General features: G+C 42.1%; 1 protein-coding gene across 2 annotated transcripts in view; it reads left to right on the top strand.

Annotated features, from left to right (window-relative positions):
* LOC122553687 (uncharacterized) overlaps positions 1–17,844 on the top strand; it is a 258,177-nt gene that overhangs the window by 51,129 nt on the left and 189,204 nt on the right. The gene's annotated exons all lie outside the window — the stretch shown is intronic.

The following is a 17,844-nucleotide window of genomic DNA, read 5'->3' as shown; positions in this document are numbered from 1 at the left end:
TGTTTTCCCTGGAGCGTCGGAGGCTGAGGGGTGACCTTATAGAGGTTTACAAAATTATGAGGGGCATGGATAGGGTAAATAGGCAAAGTCTTTTCCCTGAAGTGAGGGAGTCCAGAACTAGAGGGCATAGGTTTAGGGTGAGAAGGGAAAGATATGAAAGAGACCTAAGGGGCAACATTTTCACACAGAGGGTGGTACGTGTATGGAATGAGCTGCCAGAGGAAGTGGTGGAGGCTGGTACAATTGCAACATTTAAGAGGCATTTGGATGGGTAGATGAATAGGAAGGGTTTGGAGGGATATGGGCCGGGTGCTAGCAGGTGGGACTAGATTGGGTTGGGATATCTGGTCGGCATGGACGGGTTGGACCAAAGGGTCTGTTTCCATGCTGTACATCTCCGTGACTCTGTGACTCTATGACTACTCTGGTATATAGCCACAAGTTCTGCCTCCATTTATGTTCAGCTCTCTTTCTCTTAGATAGAGGAGGATGTGGACTTTTAACTTGCCTTCTCCTATTAAGCTGACAATTAAAGTCATGTGGGCTCCCTCAAAGCAGTCTCCATGGAATATTTTCTGAGAGGAAGCTGTACTTTAGTAGTCACCTGGTGTCAGGCCAGCTGCATGGAGTTAATGACCATGTCATGGAGGATGGGAAAGATTTTGTAAGATAAGTCAACATTGAGCTTATATCTTTGAAGTTAAAAGTACCATTTCATGCTTTAGGAGTAACCAGAAAGATGAATTTTGTCTGTTCAGAGAGTCATCACCTTTCTAATATTGCATAGGCATCAAAACAGTGGGCATAACCATTTGCCATGCCACCTGGACACCAGGAGGCTATCATTGGAAATGGGCACTGCAGCCTTGGAAACTGAGCTTATTGTAGATAAGGAGCAACTGCCTCTGCCTCTCCAACGACAGCAAAGTGTCAATATTAGGAAGTTAGAGGCAAAGACTGAGATCCATGGAAGACATAACTATCCTGAGCACAGGGTCTGCTGATAGAGGCATAGAAATTTGTTCGATAATCGAGGACAGTGGGAAACAGCCTTAACATGCAGACCTCTGTGATGTCAGAAGTGCTAATGATCTTTCACTGTCACAGATGCTAGACTCCAGCCAGTTTGATTTGCTCCACGTAATATTAAGAAGCTGAATACACTGATTCCTACAAGGATTATGAGTCCTGACAACGTTCTGCCAGTAATGCTGATGGTTTGTGCCTCAGAACTAACTGCAACGCTGCCATGCTGTTCCAGTACAGCCATTGTATGGCTTTCAATTTTAATAGTGGGTATGTTGGAACCAGCAAAACCCAAACAGTTGGTTTATCAGCCACCTGGAATGGTGTTTCACAGATACAAGTCCACCCATAATTTCAAATAGGAAGGAAAATAATACATCTGAGCTTCATTAAAATCAGTTCTAAAAGAAAGCAGAATGATTAAGTCTGCGTTCGCCTTACTAACTTACACGTTCTTTCCAAGCTTGTGCTAAAACTATGTAGAATATTTTCACCCTGTTCTGGGATGTCTGTACAAATGAGGATTTGACAGTCATGGTAGGCAATGAAAACAATAGGGTAGGAATTGACTTATTTAATATTTCAAAGGAAATGTATTTTTCTAATTTGATGTGAAAAAATAACCTTTGCACTTTGCTTATAATAGGAATCCACAATTATTTCTGGTGAGATTCTCTCTGATCTCCCGCTGAAGATTTTGTGGAGAGCATGGAAAGCATGGTCAATTTTTAAGTTTTTTTTGTCGTTGTGCTGCCTCTTTAAGCATGATCAAGAAGATGAGTTAGAAACAAAAAAAAAATCTGAGTTCTCACAGAGACACATCTATTTAAAGTTCCAAGGACACAGGATTACTGCCCCTGAAAGTAAGTGAAGTAAACCAAGAATTTAGCTATCCATTCAATCAGGCAGCAATTCCCTGTGGAACTGATGCTAATTCACCCCATTTTCTAGTCAAATAACAGTGATGCAGATCAATTTCTACCTTACATTCCCACTTGTTGCTCGTACTGACAGTATGTTCATGTCAGATGTGCAGGCTACCTTTTAGAGGTCAAACATCAAAATGCTTTGAAGTAGTGAGATTAGCCGTGGCAGTTATCCTTACAAATTCAGGTGTCGTTACTGGAGACTGTCAGTCTCTGGCTGATGCTGTTAATCAGTGGAGCAAGAAACCCACCCTGAGGCAGACTGATTTACCCCTCAATATCTGTTCTATTTCAGTCCCATCTGCACGTGCCTCTTGGCTTCCCAGAAACAGCATGTTGACCCAAAGTACGAACAGGAGTAATCCCGTATATAAAAACAAAACGTTGTCTCTACTCGCCCTGATCCCTTACTTGGTTTTCAACAACTGTGCTGCTCCGTTCTTTGAGGTGGTTTTAATCTCTTTAAGTGTACTAAGTGCTGATCCCAGTATAACACCAGGCTGAATTTTCTTGGAAATTATCAGCAGTCTCTCACTTACCAATAGGAATCTCTCACAAACTCTTCTGCTACACCTAAAGATGCCTGATCTAGAAAACTGGGCTAGTGTCCAGGTGGAGAGCTGGATCAGGAAAATCCAGTTTAGTGTATTTAAACAGAGTGCACATAATAAGAAATGATTGATAGTGCTCAATTGAGGAAGCTCTTCGCATGTTTCCTTCTCTTTCTAAACATTGTACGACTAATTTCACTGTCAAGCTGGAGAAACTTGGAGTGGGTGCAGAGAGTATGTGATAAGTGACTGATTGCTAATTCACATTTTATAATATAAATATGCTCAATTTGTTCTAATTCCAATTTTTTCCATCGACCTTTTGTACTGAAAATGTGTCACTCCAACGTGTCAATTTCCTTTTCAGGATTTTTCTGTAATCCAAAATCAAAGGTGACTGTAAGTTTTCATAAAGGAATTGAGACAGTGAGAACTGCAGATGCTGGAGACTCAGATTGGATAGAGAGTTGAGCTGGAAAAAGCACAACAGGTTGAGCAGCATCAGAGGAGAAAGGGAAGTCAACGTTGTAGGTCAGAACCTTCCATCAGGACTATGGGAAGGGAAGGGGGCAGTGAAATAAATAGGAAGGAGGGTTTGGGGAAAGGCGGGTGGGATGGTGATAGGTGGATGCAGGTAGGAGGTGTCTGTGATAGGTCAGTGGGAGGGATGGCGTGGATAGGTGGAAAGGAAGATGGACAGGTAGGGTCAGGTTAAGCAGACAGGGTGGAGGGGGAGGGCTATGCCTGGGATGAGATGGGGATGGGGAGATTTGGAAGCTGGAGCATATGGACCATAAATATTCTATGAATCGGTTCCCCAAGTTTGCATTCGGTCTCTCTGAGAGCAATCAGAATGGCCAATGATCATCACCTCCGGTTATAAGCTCAGCAGCATGATGATCAAGCTCTGTTGGAAAATATTTACAATAAAATACTGCTCCTAGCATAGAATATGCCATTTGTGGAATACTGCGAGGGAATGTATCCAAGAACTGACTTCTTGGCAGATATCTCAAAAAACTAAACAGAGGTGCTTCTGAAACAAAGATAATTCAGAGAAAATTGTAAATTTTAAATTGTAATTTACAGCGATTGTTCAATAATGTAAAAATGCGGGTGCTAGCAAATCACTGTCCACTTAGTAACTTTCCTTGGTCTTTATTTCTGTTTGAGTTAATGGAAATAAAAATCAGGAGTAATGCCAAAAGTGCTCTGATTTGTTATCATCAATTTTAAGCAATTGCACAAAATTTAAAATATCTTCATAAGGGTTTGAACTTGACTTTCCACCAATGAAAAATAATAATGTTTCTCCTTTGCTAAATTTAATTCCGTGACAGTGTACAGATGTGCCACTTTGAAGGTTGGAGCTCACAGCATCTTTGAGCTTCAGCTGTGGGTAGATTCACTGTAGAGCATATGTAATTCTCCGCGTGTTGTTGGTACCATGTTCAGTGGGGTGGCTACGCTGTAGGTAAAGACTGAACAAACAGAAAGGGCATTGGTGACCATCAGACAGAGTAGAGGATGGTGGCTGGTACAGGAGTCTTCTGTGCCCGCCCCCACCCCCCAACTTCCCTAGCAAATCAACTTTGGATTCTGGTTGAATGGTATTTATTTTAATACAAGGAGTCTGACAAATAAGACAGAGAAGATGAGGGCGCAAATTAAAACATAGAGTGTGATGTAATTGCTATCACTGAGAAGGGCAGGATTGGCAGCTCAATATTCCAAGATATGAGGTCTTCAGGAGAGACAGGAAAGGAGGCAAATCATGAAGCAGTGTTGGAAAATTAATTGGAAAACCAATTAGACCTTTAAAGAAGGATGACATCTTAGAAGGTTACTCAAGTAAAGCCGTGTGAGTGGAACTTAAAACCAAAAAGAAGCAATCGCATTTCTAGGAACGTACAATAGCTCGAATAGCTCGAGAGAAATTGAAGAGCAAATATGGAGGCAAATTTCAGAAAGTATAAAAGTAGTAGGATAGGTAGTTATAGCACGAAAGGTTTCAAAGAAAAGGGATTCTTAAAATGCATCTGGGAGATTGTTTAAGCTAGTAGGTAGAAAGCTCTACAAAAGAGGGATTGGTCCTGGACTCAATTTTAATGTAATGAAGCTGAGCAAGTGGTTGTAGTATCAGTGAGAGAGCATTTTGCAGACAGCAATAATAACTCCATTAGATTCAGGATTGTTATGGAAAAGGACAAGCATGGCCCAGAAATCAATATTCTAAACTGGGCTTTAATAAGGTCAGATATGGGTTACCCTGGAGTGAACTGGGAGCAGAAACCTTTAGGTAAATCTGTGTCAGAGCAGTGTGATGCATTCAAGAAGAAATATGGAGAGTACAGGACCAACATCTTGCAATAATGATAAAGGGTGGGATGAGTAAAGCCAGCAGACTCTGGATATTGAGGGCTGTACAGGATTGGACAAAGAGGCTTTTATGGCAGATACTGTCGGCTCAAAACAGAAGAAACTCTCGAGGAATAGAAAATGTATAAGGGGAATGTAAAAAAAAATTGAGAGAACAAAAAGAGGATATGAACATTTCAAGGCAAGTAAAATAAAGGAAAATCCGAAGTTATTTTACAAGTTACATAAAGGTTAAAATGATTGCTAGGGGAAGAGTAGGGCCAATTAAGAAACACACTGGTAATTTGTGTGCGGAGTCAGAGAACATAGAAAGGGCTATAAGTGATTACTTTGCATTGGTGTTCACTAGTGACAGGAGCAACTATGTGGCTATAGAAATCAGGGAAAGAACTGTAATACAATTAAATAAATTAACATAGACAGAGCATGGGCGGAGGGTCCTTTTCTCTATGCTACGGACCTCTGTGACTCTGTAGCTTGATAAAGGAATGGGTTTCCCTAGTTTCTTTGATGTCAAGTTTAATTGTTAAAAATAATTGAAATTGAGATTTGAGTTGCAAGAACCAATATACATAAGAAGTCCTCCCCCCCACACATTGTCTTGGGACAATGAGAAATATTGGAATAATATTCCATACAGACTCAGTGTTCACATGACAATAAGGCAAAATGGGGCTTACTGTCTCAATTTCCCATGTGTTCATGGGATTATCAGATAAAAGTGTGCTCAAAAAGACCTTGAACCATGTGCTAGCACAATGATGATCTTAAGTACTGTAATTGTAAGTAAATAGCTATTAGTTAATTTGTAAATGACAAAACGTAGAGGACCCAGCACCGATCCTTGTGGCACTCCACTGGTCACAGGCCTCTAGTCTGAAAAACAACCCTCCACCATCACCCTCTGTCTTCTACCTTTGAACCAGTTCTGTATCCAAATGGCTAGTTATTCCTGTATTCCATGAGATCTAACCTTGCTAATCAGTCTCCCATGGGGAACCTTGTCGAACACCTTACTGAAGTCCATATAGATCACACTTACAGCTCTGCCCTCATCAATCCTCTTTGTTACTTCCTCAAAAAACTCAATCAAGTTTGTGAGACATGATTTCCTATGCACAAAGCCATGTTGACTATCCCTAATCAGTCCTTGCCTTTCCAAATACATGTATATCCTGTCCCTCAGGATTCCCTCCAACAACTTGCCCACCACAGATGTCAGGCTCACTGGTCTATAGCTCCCTGGTTTGTCCTTACCAGCCTTCTTAAACAGTGGCACCACGTTAGCCAACCTCCAGTCTTCCGGCACCTCACCTGTGACTATCAATAATACAAATATCTCAGCACGAGGCCCAGCAATCACTTCTCTAGCCTCCCACAGAGTTCTAGGGTACACCTGATCAGGTCCTGGGGATATATCCAACTTTACCCATTTCAAGACATCCAGCACTTCCTCCTCTGTAATCTGGACATTTTGCAAGATGTCACCATCTATTTCCCTACATTCTATATTTTTCATATACTTTTCCACAGTAAATACTGATGCAAAATAGTTATTTAGTATCTCCCCCATTTTCTGCAGCTCCACACAATGGCCACCTTGCTGATATTTGAGGGCCCCTATTCTCTCCCTAGTTACCCTGTTGTCCTTAATGTATTTGTAAAAACACTTTGGATTCTCCTTAACTCTACTTGCCATAGCTATCTCATGTCCCCTTTTTGCCCTCCTGATTTTCCTGCTAAGTATACTCCTAATTCCTTTATACTCTTCTAAGGATTCACTCAATGTATCCTGTCTATACCTTACATATGCTTCCTTCTTTTTCTTAACCAAGCCCTCTATTTCTTTAGACATCCAGCATTCCCTATACGTACCAGGCTTTCCTTTCATCTTAACGGGAATATACTTTCTTTGGATTCTCGTTATCTCATTTCTGAAGTCTTCCCATTTTGCAGCCGTCCCTTTACCTGCGAACATCTGCCCCCAATCAGCTTTCGAACGTTCTTGCCTAATACCGTCAAAATTGGCCTTTCTCCAATTTAGAATTTCAACTTTTAGATCTGGTCTATCCTTTCCCAATTTATTTTAAATCTAATAGACTTATGGTCGCTGGCCCCAAAGTGCTCCCCCACTGACACCTCAGTCACCTGCACTACCTTATTTCCCAAGAGTAGGTCAAAATTGGAGATGTAATGGACAGCGAAGAGGGTTACCTCAGATTACAACAGGATCGTGAGCAGATGGGCCAATGGGCTGAGAAGTGGCAGATGGAATTTAATTCAGAGAAATGCGAGGTGCTGCATTTTGGGAAAGCAAATCTTAGCAGGACTTATACGCTTAATGGTAAGGTCCTAGGGAGTTTTGCTGAACAAAGAGACTTTAGAGTGCAGGTTCATAGCTCCTTGAAAGTGGAGTCGCAGGTAGGTAGGATAGTGAAGAAGGCGTTTGGTCTGCTTTCCTTTATTGGTCAGAGTATTGAGTACAGGAATTGGGAGGTCATGTTGCGGCTGTACAGGACATTGGTTAGGCCACTGTTGGAATATTGCGTGCAATTCTGGTCTCCTTCCTATCGGAAAGATGTTGTGAAAATTGATAGGGTTCAGAAAAGATTTACAAGGATGTTGCCAGGTTTGGAGGATTTGAGCTATAGGGAGAGGCTGAACAGGCCGGGGGCTGTTTTCCCCGGAACGTCGGAGGCTGAGAGGTGACCTTTTAGAGGTTTACAAAATTATGAGGGGCATGGATAGGATAAATAGGCAAAGTCTTTTTCCTGAGATGAGGGAGTCCAGAACTAGAGGGCATAGATTTAGGGTGAGAGGGGAAAGATATAAAAGAGACCTAAGGGGCAACATTTTCACACAGAGGGTGGTACGTGTATGGAATGAGCTGCCAGAGGAAGTGGTGGAGGCTGGTACAATTGCAACATTTAAGAGGCATTTGGATGGGTAGATGAATAGGAAGGGTTTGGAGGGATATGGGCCGGGTGCTGGCAGGTGGGACTAAATTGGGTTGGGATATCTGGTTGGCATGGACGGGTTGGACCAAAGGGTCTGTTTCCATGCTGTACATCTCTATGACTCTAATTTCAGGGCAGGTTGCATCCCCTTTATACAACTTTCCTTGTTTTAATTTCACTGGAATTATTGAACAGACAAACATCTGACTTCCATAAAGGATGTAGTTACCAGCAGGTGATGAGCATGATTCCCTCATGGGGATGAACAAATACAGCATTTTTGGAAACACACAAGTTAAGAAGATTGCATGACATAATTATTTTCAGTAACTTACTTCATTGAAAATAAATTAGTTATTACCACTGTTAAAACATTAGTCAAAGACTCTAAAAATTAATACATTAACACACTTGCATGCTGTTATAACACATTGTATTTTCACCTCAGCACTAATTTATGGAGTGGAATCACACTAGATGAAGTTAACATAGGCAAGTTTAATGTGGTTTTAAGGCATTAGTTGTCCTCTTAATATAATAGTCAAAGTTAGTTAATCCTTCCAGTTTTCCTTAGTTAATTTTTTTTGGCTGTGAAGAAAAGCTGACAATTGTTTTAGACTATTATAGACAGCTTGGCTTGCTGAAGTTATTAATTTTAATGGAGATGCAAAGTTTGAATATGTTTTGAAAAGTTCCAATATAATCTGAACACAGTGGCCTTAGACCTCTGATCTAGTTGGAACCCTTATTTCCATCTGGGATCCTCAGACCCACAAATGGGGAGAAGAAACTTGGAGAAAGTGAGGACTGCAGATGCTGGAGATCAGAGTCAATGCTGGAAAAGCACAACTGGTCAGGCAGGATCCAAGGAGCTGGAGATTCGACGTTTCAGGCATAAGCTCTTCATCAGAAGAAACTTGCCCTAAACAATAAAACTGACGTTGTTTGTCATTTGCAGACTATTCTTTATAGCTCAAATGGAAATACAGCATTTTAAGTGTAGGTAGGCCAGTGTTAGCACACACCTCACAGAGTAAAAGTTTCTGGTAAACTTGTAGAATATGTCAGATTTCTATTGAAACTAATAAGGGAGTGTATAGCATTACAAAGGACTGAATCTCATCATATTTTGACAGCGTCAGATTTGTAGGGTTTTCTGGATGGTTTCTCTCCTAGCAGGCCTAACAGGTTTTCTTGTGCTATCATCTCCGACTTGCTTTATTAAATACCTACCACATCCCTATGGAGTCTCTCTTATTCAGTGCTAGCCTGGCTCTACCACTCACTTACCCCAGAAAAGCATGCTGTTGCTGCTGCTGGAATATTCAGGAATAGAATAGCATTCCTTGCACATATGCCACCCAAACAAGCATTGTCAGTTTGGAGTTGCCCTGTATGGTTCCTGACATTTGTCCCCGACATGAGTGCTAAGGGGAAACTGGTACCCTGTTTTGTGTCCAGGCATCTGGAGTTCCTGGTGGATGGGGTGAGGTGTCCTCATCACCCAGGACTGGCAAAAAATGCCATACCATCAGCCCCTGCCAGCCTGGTCTGAGGTTGCTACCCAGACCATTGTGGTCTCAGTCTGGATGAATGCCCAGTGGTGAAGCAAGAAGATCAATGACATTCTCTGCTCTGACAGGGGAAGTATAACCATCTTCTCTCTGTTATCTCACACTCACGGTGTCTGTGCTATTGCACTCAGCTCCCACCAAGCCTCTCTCACTTGCTCTCCCCCACCACAAGTCAGGTCCCTGTAACCCTGCATGTCCTCTGTGCTGCCTACTCATTCCCTTGGCTCACCACCTTTTGCACACCTTTAGCAGTTGTGCCAATCACTCAATCCCTCCCCTTCTTTCATTCCAAGAGAACATAGCTCATAACAATGCAGAACGAGCCAAGGTGGGTGATGGGCTGCCCAACATTAGAAGACCTTCCTGACGTCCACTGTGTACAAGCCTCTGGATTGATATTGCAGGCTGCCCTTGACTGATCTGCTGTGACCTTCTAATTGGAAGGAATCTCTCTTTACTTGTCTGGGAACTGACAACAATCATAACGAGTTTTCTGGCTTTGTGTCTCTACTAAACGACAAGGTGATACTGAAGTAATGTGAATCTGGTATCTCTGGCTGAGGGGGGCAAAGCACAAAAAGGCAAGGTAAGGTAGGGATGCTGTGAGCATCCGGGTCAGGTGGAGTTGTGTGTGCAAGTGAACAGCCCTGAGATGCAACTTCGTCCAGAATGTAACCTTGTGCCTGTCCCTGCACGCAACATCATTCAAATACTACTTGCCAATACACCTTGAAGTGCAGTTTTACAGTGAGGTAGTTTTCTGTAGCTGGCTTGGAAAGGGGCCATGAGAGTCCTGAGAAGCTGGCCGGATGCCAGCATCCATGGATGAGGGAGCTTATTGAATGCAGTGTGCCCTGAGATGTTATTGCTGTGTGTTGTCCTAGTTGGTGCCCCAGAGAAACAAGTGAAGAGTTGAAGTTGCCAGTTGCCTGCTCTGCCTTTATCAGTGACTAGTTTCCTCACGGTGGGTGTAGAGTAGGAAACTGCACATTAGCGAGGTCAGATTTTCAATTAATGAGGCTGATAGTGAACATAATCCCGGTTAATAGGCCACCTGCTGCTCTCCAGAGAGAATCTCATCTCAACAGCTGGAACTGTGCTTGGAAATGCAGCTAGCTACTCCTGATACAGCTTCCAATCCTCATCAGAAATGGGGTCAGTGGCAGAGGATGGGACTAGTAATATAAATACAATAGCTACAGGAATAGGTCAGACATCAGGAATCCTGCAGCAAATAACTCATGTCTTGATTCCTCAATGCCTATTCAGCATCTATAATTCAGGAAAGTAAGGGAACAATCTCCACTTGACTGGATTGGTGCAGCTCCAATAACACTCAAGAAATCTGATACTATCCAGGACAAACCAGCCCACTTGATTGGCACCAGATCCCCAAATATTCACTCCCTACACCATTGGCACATAGTAGCAATAGTGTAAAAGTGAAGGCTGCCATATTCTGCTCTCTCATTAGAGAGGTTACTGGTGATGGGTTTTTTTTTATAGATATTTTTATTAGAAATTTAACATTTTTACAAGTTTACAAAAATAAACAAAACTCTCAGATATAAACATTGATATACAATTAGCTCAAATATACAATAACCAAAATTTGACAAAAAAAAAACAAAACAACAAAAAAAAAACGAAAAGAAAAAAAAAACACAAACAAACAAAACTCAACTATCTACTAATCTAACCTACAACTAACCAGGGTGTATATTTAAGTCTCTTACATGCTCGGGATGTGTTAACATCAGATATGATAAAACCCGTATTCGTGCGGGATTCCTCCCCCGAGGGGCCGCGGACCAGCCAGGTTTGTAATCTCAATTAAATAAAAGCCCTTGTTAGGATAGCCGAAATATCTGTATTTATGTAATTTAAAAAGGGCTGCCATATTTTATAAAATAATTCGGTCTTTCGGTGCACCATATTTGTAAGGAAGTCAAGGGGAATACATTCCATAATTAGTCTGTGCCAATTTGAAAGTCCAGGGGGGCCCTCCGCCACCCAGTTCATCAAAATATTTTTCCTTGCACAGAAAGAAAGAATAGAAAATAATCTCTTCCCGTACGTGTCCAGGGAGGGAAAGTTCGAAAAGCCCAAGAGGAGAGATACGGGGTCCACTTTTATTTCCGTTCCTAAAATTTCTGTCAGGGTGCTTGCTACTTTAGTCCAATATCTACGGATCTTATGACAGGTCCATAAGCAATGTACAAGAGTGCTCACCTCTATTTTGCATTTAGGACACATTGGAGATGCTCCTGCCTTAAATTTTGCCAATCGAACCGGTGCTATATGGGCCCTATGAAGTATCTTCAGCTGGATAGCCTGGGTTCTGTTACAAATAGTAATTCTTCTAGCATTTTCCCAGATATCATTCCACGTTTCTGTGGAGATTTCTAGTCCCAGATCCTGATCCCATGTTTTAAGCAGATTGTCCATATCTCCCGATACTTCATCATGTAGCAAATGATAAATATTACTGACGGAAGATACCCCCACTGGTCGTAGGACACTACATTCTCTATCGGATTTATAAAGACTATCTAATAACGTAGTCTTCTTCTGTATAAAATCTCGAATTTGGAAGTATCGAAAGAGGTCTCCATTGGGTAATCCGAATTTCTGACGCAGCTGTCCGAAAGACATCAGGACCCCATCTTTAAATAAATCCCCGAGACATGAGATACCCCTGGATCTCCAGAGTTTAAAAGTGGCATCTGTTAACCCCGGTTGGAATCCCCATGCTCCCACTATCGGTGCATAGGGGGATGTTTTATGTGAATTACCCTCATTTTGCCGCATTATATTCCAAGCCTTGATTGTATTCAGTATTATAGGGTTTTTACAGTGATCTGTAATGATTTTCCTCTTGTCTGAGAATAAAAGGTTAATAAGTGGGTATTTTACTTGAGAAGCCTCGATGTCCAACCAGATTGATTGTGGATCAGACAAGACCCAATCAGCTATATAACTTAATAGGGAACTTAATTGATATTTCCTAAAATCTGGGAAGTCCAATCCACCCCTTGCCTGTGGAAGCTGTAGCTTCTTCAGCTTAATGAGGGGCCGCCTATGGTTCCAGATAAAGGAACTCAGCCAGCCATATAATTTACATAAAGCTGTCCTCGGCAGCATCACCGGAAGCATTCTCATAGGATATAGGAGACGGGGCAGGATATTCATTTTGATTAATGCTATTCTACCCAACCAGGAAATTGGCAGGTCTCCCCATCGCTGGAGGTCCTGCCTTATCCTTTCCAATAAATACACAAAATTAGCCTTATACAACTGACCAAATACTGGAGTAATAAAAATGCCTAAATATAAGAAACCCTCCAGGGACCAGCGAAAGGGAAAAAGGGAACCGTCCGCTAAGCGGGGTATCACAGCAAGGCCACCCATTGGCATAGCCTCCGATTTTGAAAAGTTAATTTTATAGCCTGAGAATGCACTAAATGTATTAATAACTTGGATTAAGCGAGGTATGGACATCAGAGGGTTACTGAGGAATAGAAGAACATCATCTGCATAAAGGGTAATTTTATGTTTACCTGTACCAATCCTTGGGGCCACTATATTAGGATCAGCTCGTATAGCTTCTGCTAGTGGTTCAATTATTAGCGTGAATAACAATGGCGAGAGGGGACATCCCTGACGGCAGCCCCTACCCACACTGAAGCTATCCGAGCCTAATCCATTGGTAACCACAACTGCTTTGGGATCACTATACAATGTTGAGATCCATTTGGTAAATACCTGTCCAACACCAAACCTCTCCAATGTGTAAAACAAATATGACCATTCGACCCTATCAAATGCTTTTTCCGCGTCTAATGAAACCACTACTCCTGGTATCTTTCCCTGATGACAAGCTTGAATCATATTCAGAGCCCTTCTAACATTATTGGATGATCTATGGCCCTTAATAAACCCCGTCTGATCCTCCTTTATAATATGTGGCAGTATCCTTTCTAATCTCAGTGCTAACGTTTTAGAGAGGATTTTAAAATCTACATTTAGCAAGGATATTGGTCTGTATGATGTACAATCTTCTGGGTCCTTTCCTTTTTTAAGGATAAGAGAGATATTTGCCTCTTTCAGCGAAGGCGGGAGACAGCCCTGACTATATGCATAGTTATACATGTCCATAAGTGGACCAACCAGTATTTCTGTAAATTCTTTATAGAATTCAGCTTGAAAGCCATCTGGGCCCGGCGTCTTACCATTTTGAAGGTGCCTAATTGCATCAACTATTTCTTGGGGTGTAAGAGGAGCATTTAGGACCGATACTTGTTCCGGAGTTAGGTCTGGAAAAGTCAAATTTTTAAAAAATGACTGCATCCTCTTCGTCCTATCTTCACAATCCTGTGATTTATATAACTCAGAATAGAATTTTCTAAAGGTCGCATTAATCTTTTTATGATCATGAGTCAAAATACCCGTACTTTCCTTGATAGACATAATGGTCTGAGGGGCCTTTTTTTTCTTTGCAAGAAATGCTAAGTATCTACCCGGTTTGTCGCCATATTCATATAACCTTTGCTTTGCAAATAATATTTCCCTCTTAGCCGTTTGAGTAAGTGTAGTATTTAGAGCTGTCCTAAGAGCTGTAATCCTTTGCAATTTAATAATAGAGGGTCTATCAGTGTATGCTGTTTCAGCCACTTTTAAGCGGGCTTCAAGCAGACGCTGTTGTTCTCCCTTTAATTTCTTCTGGGTCGCTGAGTAGGAGATGATCAGGCCTCGCGTGTAAGCTTTGATGGTCTCCCACATCATTGACGGGTTGCTAGCTGTCCCTGAATTAATTTCTAAAAAAGTTTTAAATTCTTGAGAGAAGTACTTTACAAATTTACTATCTTTCATTAAGAAGGGGTCCATACGCCAATGCCGAGGGAATGTCCCACTGTTCCTCGCCTTAGTTTCCATATATACAGCAGCGTGGTCAGAAATTGCTATATTACCTATTTTACAGGATGATATGGAATTTAAAAAAATTGAGGGGGCAAAAAACATATCAATTCTGGTGTGACATTTATGTGGATTAGAGTAGAAAGAAAAATCTCTACCCTGTGGATGAAGACATCTCCATACATCTACTAATCCTAATTCTTTGTTCAGATCCATCAATTGTCTAGATCTGGGAGATACTCCTGCAGTACTCTTGGGAATCCTGTCTATTTCCGGATCCATAATACAATTAAAGTCTCCCCCTATAATTATATGACGGGCATCAAAAGCCATCAATTTTGAAAAGGCTTCCGTTATAAATTTAAAGGGGTGTGCCGGGGGGCAGTACAAATTTAAAATCCCATATTCCTCTCCATTTATGAGAGCTTTAATCAAGATATATCGTCCAGATTCGTCTTTTATCTGCTTTAGGATTTTGAAAGGGAAATTCTTCCGAACAAGAATAACAACTCCTCTGCTTTTTGAGCTAAAAGAAGAAAAAAAGGCCTGATCAAATCCGCCCTGTCGTAATTTCAAGTGTTCTTTATCTGACAGGTGTGTCTCCTGTAGGAGAGCTATATCAACTCTTTCCTTCTTAAGATTTGATAATATTTTCTTCCTTTTAAGTGGCGAATTACTCCCCTTGACATTCCAGGTGCACCACTTAACCGATTGATCAACCATAATCCTCTGGGCCAATCCGAGACCCCTCGGGAGGGGGAACCGTATCCAGAACATCCCGAGCATGGAACATGTAAAATTTACAAAAATAAACCCTCTTTAATACACCCACAACAATACAGTAAAAAACTATTTCTAAATAAAAAAGATATAAAACATATCTAAGTGGAGACTTTCCCCCTTGTTCCCAGGGGGCATCACTTCCTCTCCAAAAATCCCTCATATCCTCTCCCAACCAATGCCCCACCCTTGACCCAGGCACTCCTCAATAAAATGAGGAAAATTCAAATATAATACAAAGCTAGAGTTAACAGTGAGCACCTCACCCCCACCCCTACCAACACCTGGGTATATTTGGTAATGTTAATACCATATATAAACATATAACTATAAAATTACCAGTTCAACAAATAATAATTAAATATGATAATACAAAATAACGAAGGGAAAAACAACCCCGCTCCTAAAGACAGAGGTAAAATCGAATAAGGTAACCACCTCCCCCCACCAACATTAACCAAATCCCCCAGCTTATATATACATATATATACATACACATACATATATATATATATATATATATATATACATACATACACACACACACACATATACATACACCCCTCATATATACATAAAATAATAACAGAAAACAACTCCAAGGGGCGGGGGGGGGAGAAAATCAAATCCCTCTCCCCACCCCCCATAATAATATTAAGCAATAAGGTAAGAAAAAAAAGGGAGGGGATATAAACCAAAACGGGGGGGGGGGGGAAGGCAGACCAACATCCATTATGTCCTACAGTTTATCTAAGAGAGTCCAAGAATTCCTTAGCCTTTTCTGGTGATCCAAAGTTATATACAGATCCTTCATGGTTAAAGCGTAACATCGCTGGGTAGCGTAAGGAGTACTGTACATTTAAGTCCCTTAAACGCTTCTTCGCCTCGTCGAATGCCTTCCTCTTTCGAACCAGAGCCGGGGAAAAGTCCTGAAATAGCATGATCGTGGATCCTTTGTAGATCATAGCTTGGGGGTCTTTTCCGAGATTTCTAGAGGCTTCTAGGAGTATCTGCCTCTCCCTGTAGCTCTGCAGCCGGAACAGGACCGGGCGTGGGCGCTGGTTCGAGCCAGGCCCGCGTATTGCTACCCGGTAGGCCCATTCCACCCTTACCTGGCCTGATCCAGCTTGCAGATTTAAAAGTTGTGGCAGCCACTGCTCCAGGAATGCTGTAAGCTGGCCTTCCACTTCCTGTTCGGGAAGGCCCAGCAAACGAATATTTTTTCGACGGCCTCGATTATCGAGGTCGTCAATATGATTTTCCAAGGTCCGGACTCGCTGCTCGAGAGTCCGGACCTGATCCACGGCCGATTGAGCGGTTGTCTCCGAGGTCGCGGCCTTTAGCTCCGCCCCTCCGACTCGGCGTTGAATTTCTTCGATTTCACGGTCGTGCTTCTGCAGCGCGGCCGAGAGCGACTCCCAACGATTCCTGGATTCGACGATAAAGGCATCGATCTTCGAGTCAAGCTTGGAAAGCATTTCTGCAAGGCTTGTTACTGTTGGTAAGTCCCCCGGGGCGGCTGTGGACGCCTCTGCAGCAGCTGGAGAGTGTGGGGGAGGGGTTCCTGCTTGCTGAGAGCTGCGGGCTCCCTTCCCTTTAGTCATTTTAACTTAGGATAAAGTTGCTTAAATGTAATGTTACACAACTAATTGAGTTACTAAACTATTAAAAATGATTTATAAATGATTTGGTGAGCTTGGTAGGGGGTAGGTGACCCACTGTGCCCAAGTCTTGGGAGGAGCACTATAGACTCAGTCTTACTGGGTCGCCGCCATCTTGGATCCCCCACTGGTGATGGGTTTAATGTGAGGGTCACCATGTTTCAAGCAAGGGGTCAGATTGAGAAGGTAGGGTCTTCATTCTGACCACAGCTGATATAGAAATGTACCAGGGAGAATGAGGAGTTATGGTGCAGTCTGAACTAATTTTCCAGAATGCCAGGCTAACATTCTGGGGTCATGGGTTTCAGGAGAATCGACGTTTCGGGCATTAGCCCTTTCCTGAAGAAGGGCTAATGCCTGAAACGTCGATTCTCCTGTTCCCTAGATGCTGCCTGACCTGCTGCGCTTCTCCAGCAACACATTTCCATCTCTGATCTCCAGCATCTGCAGACCTCATTTTCTCTTCATGGGTTTCAATCTTACCTTGGTAGATGGTGAAATTTGAATTTCATAAACTCTAGACTTAAAAACTAGGGGGGATGGGCAATAAATGCTGGCCTAGCCAGTGGTGACCAATAAAGTAATGATTGAAAACATGCTGTTGCTGTGACTCTGCATGGCAAACCACCTATCTGAGCTAACCGACACATCTACAAGGTGTACTGGAAAAATCAACTGAGGCTTCTGAGACAGCACGTTCCAAATCCATGATCACTGCTGCCTAGAATGACAAGGGCAGCAGGTACATAGGGGATAGCAGATACCACCATCTGCAAGTTCCCCTCCAAGTCACTCATTAGCCGGACTTGAAAATTTTATATTGCCATTCCTTCAGTGTTGCCGCATCAAGATCCTGGAAAACCCTCTTTCAAAGCATTATGGATCTATCTACAGCAAATCGACTGCGTTGGTTCACAAAAGCAGTTCAACACCACCTTCTCAAGGGCAACCAGAGATGAAATATATGTTGGCCCAGCCAATTAAGCCCACATTCCCCCAAACAAACTTTAAAAAAAATTGGTAGTCACTGATCAAAGAACAAGAATTCAGCTGCAAGAATGAACCTGAACTTG

This window comes from Chiloscyllium plagiosum, unplaced genomic scaffold, assembly GCF_037043375.1.
Source record: "Chiloscyllium plagiosum isolate Xiang-an unplaced genomic scaffold, Cpla_swu_hap1 HiC_scaffold_8, whole genome shotgun sequence".
Taxonomy (NCBI): Eukaryota; Metazoa; Chordata; class Chondrichthyes; order Orectolobiformes; family Hemiscylliidae; genus Chiloscyllium; species Chiloscyllium plagiosum.
Note: the sequence above shows the minus strand (reverse complement) of the source record. Positions and strands in the feature narration are given on the sequence as shown.